Source organism: Mus caroli, unplaced genomic scaffold (assembly GCF_978045245.1).
Source record: "Mus caroli unplaced genomic scaffold, Mus_caroli_1 scaffold_9, whole genome shotgun sequence".
In the NCBI taxonomy this organism is placed as follows: domain Eukaryota; kingdom Metazoa; phylum Chordata; class Mammalia; order Rodentia; family Muridae; genus Mus; species Mus caroli.
The window spans coordinates 61,412,290-61,418,289 of NW_028227264.1; the positions used below are offsets into that span (position 1 = coordinate 61,412,290).

Here is a 6,000-nt window from a genome sequence, read left to right on the forward strand (position 1 = left end):
TCCAGTGCTCTCTGCTGACCTCTGAGGGCCCCAGACATGCATGTGGTCCACAGACACACAGGCAGGCTGTTCCCTTGAAGCAAACGTGTGACACTTTCAAAAGTGTTGTAAGCATTCTGTAGACAACCATAGGAACTTATGAAAACACGCGTGGAAGTACGTCATTAGCTTTCATTCTCTAGCAAAGGGGAAAAGCTGTTTAAAAAAACAAACAAAAACAAAAAACAAAACCCTTCCCCGGCAATTTCTTTTCAAAACTTATTTTGTAAAAGCTATCTTGGTGAAGTCCAAAACCAGCTCACATAATATTTATACCTATATATCTCTATTTAAATATGCCTCTAAATTTATCATGTTCATAAATTATAGTCCTAGGTGGATACCGTGTAAAACATTTGTTGTTGTTGTATTGTGCATGTATACCACCACATAGTGTGGAGGTCAGAGGATAACCCATGGGAGTCTGTTCTTTCTTTACACAATACGAGCCTTGGGAATGGACCTCAGGTTGGACTCTGGGCAGTATGTGTCTTTACCCATGACACCATCTTGCTGGCCTATATTGTTGCTGCTCATTAGAACAGAAACTTGTGTGGAGCCTATCTGTAAATTAAAGATGTATGAAGAGCTGGTGTTCACAGAATTGTGGCTATCATTAACCACACAGTGTCCGTGGGGATAGAGAACCTTCCAGAATTTGGATAGTTTTACAATGCTATTCCACGGTCCATTTTTATGCTCTCAACCTCTGGAAGTGTCATCTCCATGCATTTCAGATTTTGTGTGGTGGCCTTGATTTTAAATATTTTGCTTGTTGTTGAATAGAATATCAAGAGAGAGAGTATCTCTCTATTCTTGATTTCTTTTAAAAGCACTGCAGATTTTAAATGAAATCTGAGAGTATTATTAAGAAGAAATTGTGAAGTTATGACAAAATTTTAATTCATAGCCTATAAAATTCACTGTCTCATTACTAAATTATTATTAACATGAGAATGTTCATATTGCCTTAGTGATTTGAGAGGAGAAAATCTAGATAGCTGTTTCATCTCTCTCAAACTGCACTATGAACACAGAGTTGGAATTCGTGGGTGAGGTTATGCCATTTCTCCACACCTCTCACTGCTTATGACTGGAGACATGAATGATCTACCTTTCCTCTTAATATAGTCTTAAAAATATTCAAGATGTACATCTTATTACTGCTAAGGGCTAAGAGTGCAGTGTACCAGGCCAAACATTTGCAAGTGGCTGTCAAGTATCTCTAATAGAACTGGAGAGAGGGACGGGAGGAGGAGGGAGGGGAGAGGGTAGGGCAAGAGGAAAGAGAAGGAAAAAGAGAGGAGGAAGGGGAGAGAGAGGAGGGGGAGAGGAGAGGAGAGGGGAGAGAGAGACAGAGAGAGAGAGAGAGAGAGAGAGAGAGAGCAAGCAAGCGCTAGAGAGCGAAGTGTCTCTTGAGCAGGCTTTCTGCAGCTGTTGTGCACATTAATCCAGGGAGCAGATCTCCCAACACTAAATTTAGCAAGCAAGCAGATCCTTTTACAGGATAAAAAAAAAAAGTTTTAAATGAAAGCCTCCAACCATGGAGCCTCATTATTTTAGATTTGATTTCCTTTAAGAAGGAAACGGGCCTAGCACCCATGTTCTCCGTATAAACGACTTTAGTATAATCGACGAGTTCGTAGAAAATGTCAGTAACATTTGTCGGAGAGATCCCCTGTTCAGGTATCTCCCCTTAGAACTCCAGTAGGATACAGACTCTGTGAGTCTCAGCCCCTATTCCAAACGCTTTGGAATAGAAAGCCTCATTTCCCGTTTAATTGTGTACCTCGTGACACATAATTAGAAAGTTATCCTAGGTCTCACGGTAAGGAGCAGTAATCAGCTGCCTCAAATACCCTCTTTCTCTGTTGTCAGTAACCCTCTCTCAGAACACACTTTTCAGTCTTAAATCCAGATATTACCTTTCTTTTTTTAGGTGACCCAGATGACGATGTCCAAGCCAGGCAAGCTTCTGTGACGGCAGTTATCCAAGGAGCAGGTTTGGATGAAAACGCTGGAGAAAGGGAAAAGTCTTCACGCCCTTGGAGAGAGAGAGTGGCTGTCCATAGAGAGCGAGGAGTTAACCGTAGTTTTGGTGAGGGTGGCTGATAGAAGCTGGGCAACCGTTACCACTGCGGCCAGAGCATTTGTCAGCTCTCAGGTCCCAAGTTATTTTGAGCTGTATAAACCATGTGCCTGCGAAACATTCCACCTGATTGGACAGGAGAACACTGAGCAAAGGGATTCCATTGCGGGACAGCACCTACGGGAGCTGGGGTCAGTGGTATTTTTCTACCTACGGAATTTCATTTACCGCCAGAACGACAAGGTGTTTATTGATTGATATTTTGAATTAATAGTAAATGAAATACATCACACTCTGCCTGTCCAAAAAAAAAAAAATGCCATTACTTTAAATGCGAATTGGAATTTGTTACTTTTTTGTTAATTTTTAAAAATATATATTTATCTTTGTGAGTGTGAGTGTGTGTGTGTGGGGGGGTGCACAGGTACCATAGTGTGCATGTGGGATAGCTTTTGGGAGCTGGTTCTCCTCTTCCACCTCCACTGGAAGGAACACAGGGGTCAAATTCAGATCGCCAGTTAAGTACCTTTACCCTCTGAGCCATCCAACGGGTCCAATATCTTTCATTTTAATCAATGGAAAACTTAAACTCTCATTTAATGACTAAGATACTGAGGAAGTCTGCCTATGTAAAGGAAGTAAGAAGCTGAAGTTAATAGCTTAAAGCAAAGAGCCTTTTAAAACTGTCTGTCCACGGGGAACTGATTCCAAATTACAGACAAAGTAAAGGAAAAACCCATTAGCTTGGGAATAAATACAGGAACAACTGCATTTGAAAGATCTTCCTCCAAAGGTCCAAATTAAGCCAGATGTGGTGACACACGCCTTTAATCCCAGCACTCAGGAGGCAGAGGCAGGTGGATCTCTGTGAGTTCTAGGCCGACCTGGTCTACCTAGCAAGTTCCAGGCCAACTAGGGCGACACGGTGAGACACCCTGTCAAAAACCAAACCAAACCAAATAAAACCTCACAAGTTGGATAAGCTTAGAAGTTAAAATGGGGGCTAGCAAGATAGCTCAGGGGTAAAAGGTTTTTGTCCCCAAGCTGATGACCTGAATTCACTTCCTGGGAGCCAATGGTGAAAAGAAAGAATGAGCTGACCCATGTGCTTGGGTGTGTGCGTGTGAATACATACATACATTTATGCATGCATGCATACATACATACATACATACATACATACATATATACAATAAAAAATTTTGATTTTTAGAAAAGCTATGAAACTGGAAGGATGACGCCCAGGTGAGAGTGTTTACTGCTGTTATAGATGACACGAACGTGGTTTCCAGAACCTTTGTCAGGCGGCTCACAATTGCCCATAACTCCAGACCACGCACACAGATATCTCTGGCTTCCTCCAGCACTGCACTCACGTGCATGTGCACACTATGCACACACACACACACACACAACACATACCACACACATACACACACACCACACACACAACAGACACACATACCACATACACACCACACACAGATACCACACACACATACATACCACACACACATACACACAAACACCGCACACACACACACACACACAAACACCGCACACACACACACACACACACACACACACACATACATTCCCACACATCACACATGCACACACATACCACACTCACATACCACACACACATCACACATCCACACTCACATACCACACACACTCAAAACTGCTTAAGTTAAAATGACTACTAACACACACAATATAACTCTTATTAACATATTAGTACCTGGAGATAACTTCCTGTATATTATTTTGAAAAAATAATCAATGCTAGATGTCTTCTTTGGTAAGCATTACCAATCAACAAGAAAAAGAAAAAAAAAATCTGCTCAGAGAGTAGTCTTGTAAAAGTAGAGGTTCTTTAATGTTGATTTCATAGATTTTTTTTTGATTATGAGTTTAAAAAACATTAGCTCTATTAGTACAAATTAAGTGACAGTTTAATACTGCAATCTTAGAAAATTATATTTTCTTTCTCCCTTTCCTTCTTTCTCTTCCTTCCTTCCTTCCTTCCTTCCTTCCTTCCTTCCTTCCTTTCTTTTTCTTCCTTTCTCTCTCTCTTTCTCTCTTTCTCTTTTTCTTTCTGTCTTTCTCTCTTTCTGTCTTTCTCTCTCTCTTTCTCTCTCTCTCTCTCTTTCTTTCTTTCTTTCTTTCTTTCTTTCTTTTTCTTTGAAACAGGGTTTCTCTCTGTAGCCCTGGCTGTCCTGAAACTTTGTAGATCAGGCTGGCCTCTGTAGACCTGCCTCTGTCTCCCAAGTGCTATGACTAAAAGCAGAAATTATTTTCTCAAGGATTGTTCTTAAATTCTTGTGGCCTGAGATGGATTGTCTAAAAATTTAGCTTTGTTATTAAATCACATGACCACACAACTGTTAACAAGTTTGTTTCCTTCTTTTTTCCTTCCTTCCTTTCTTTCTTTTCCCCGCCTGCTCCCCCCCCCCTTTTTTTTTTTTTTTTTACTTTGAGACAGGGCTTTTCTATGTAGCCTTGGCTGTCCTGAAATTCACTTTGTAGACCTGGCCTCAAACTCACAGAGATCCACCTGCCTGTGCCTCCTGAATGTGCAAGTTTCTTTACATCCATTTGTCACTCTACATCCAAACATCATTGCATACATCAATAAATATTTACTTAGTTTTCACCGTGAGCCACGCAGTGTGCCCAAAGAGTGTGCCAGATGCTCACATCTCCTTGTGTGTGTGCATGAAGAGTGTGCCGGGTACTCACATCATCTCCCCGCCCTCATGAAGCTTACAAGAGGCCTTTCTCCTCTTCAGTCATCTCGAGACTCTCCATAGAGCGTTGGATAGAGATGATGTTTGCCTATTGTGGTCACAGCAGGGCTTCACCAGACTTTTAAAGTTACCAGAGCTTATGTTTATACTGGGGGAGAGAGAAAAGGCGCGCAGGAAGGGCTGGGTTATCTGGTTAGATTACTTTTAGAAATTTTAAATTAAATTTAATTTTAAAATTGGCATACAAAGTAACAGACTCCTGCGTGGCATTTTTTAATACACACTTCATTTTGGTTGATCCTCTCCCTCACACTGTTCCCCCCACCCCCATCTCTCTGTTGCCCTCATCCCTCCATAGCCCCTTCCATCCCCAGAGGTCCCATTCCACTTCTGTATCACATGTAGTTTATCATCCTCCACAATCTCCCTGAACATCAAGACTATTTAAGTTTGACATTTCGTGGTAGCTCTGCAGACTAGGCTGGCCTTGAACTCAGAAATCCACCTGCCTTGCCCACCCAGTGCTGGGATCAAAGGTGTGCACCACTCCCACCCTAAGGCAACACATTCTTGCAATCTTTGTACTTGGGAGGCTGAGGCAGGAGGACTGCTGTGAATTCAAGGCCAGCTTGCATGACTGGGCTACAGAGAGAGAGACCCTTTCTTAAAAAATAAAAAACAAAACAACAGCAATAAAGTGGGTCTTGGGTTGGGTACACAGTGTAGTGTCACAGCATTTACTCACCACTCACAAGGCCCTGGGTTCAGTCCCACCCTCCCAGCATCCCCAAAACAAATGAAGACCTTCTATCCCGACTAAGTCTTAAGTTGTAATCAGTATCAGGGGTGCAGACATGGAAAAGTGCAACTTCTTTTTTGAGGTGTGAATAGGTGTACCACAAATTGATCTTCCAAGGGGAAATATCGACTATGAGGCAACATGTTCACTTCCCTGAAAACTGCCATGACAGACTTGATGGATTACCTTTTTCCCCCCTTCCCTTCTCCCTCTTGCTCTGGTCATGCTGGATCAGGCCCCCACTCGCTCCAGGCTGTGCTTGCTCCAGCCCATAGGATTTTATTTATTTGTTTCTCATTATGGATGGTTGTGAGCCACAA

At 42.1% G+C, this 6,000-nt stretch overlaps 1 protein-coding gene across 1 annotated transcript in view; it reads right to left on the bottom strand.

The window, feature by feature from the left end:
• Positions 1-2,188, bottom strand: part of Mypn (myopalladin) — a 96,262-nt gene extending 94,074 nt beyond the window's left edge. The window contains exon 1 of the mRNA XM_021174306.3: positions 1,965-2,188. The gene's annotated coding sequence lies outside the window, so the exon portion shown is untranslated. The remainder of the gene's footprint in view (positions 1-1,964) is intronic.
• Between the last annotated feature and the right edge of the window lie 3,812 nt (positions 2,189-6,000).